Consider the following 298-nt stretch of genomic DNA (forward strand, 5'->3'; position numbering starts at 1 on the left):
CAGCCTTGCCTACTGATTTAAATGTAACCATATATCGAGCCCGATTGTCGATTTCAAAGGTGTGCTCTAAAATGATATTTATAAATGACTATTATCATTATTATAAGCAAGGCAATACATGGCAAAGATATGTAGAAAATAAACGTATTTGAGATACGTTCATAACAAACGTAAAGTGGGAGAAAATCTGTTTCCAGAAGATATGTAGAAAATTGAGGATACCCAGCCCGGAGGAAGCCGGGGTCCCCATCTGGAGCCAGGCCCAGAAGGAGGACTCGTCGGCGAGCGTCTGGTGGCC

This window comes from Notothenia coriiceps, unplaced genomic scaffold (assembly GCF_000735185.1).
Source record: "Notothenia coriiceps isolate Sejong01 unplaced genomic scaffold, NC01 NC01_scaffold00003521, whole genome shotgun sequence".
NCBI lineage: Eukaryota > Metazoa > Chordata > Actinopteri > Perciformes > Nototheniidae > Notothenia > Notothenia coriiceps.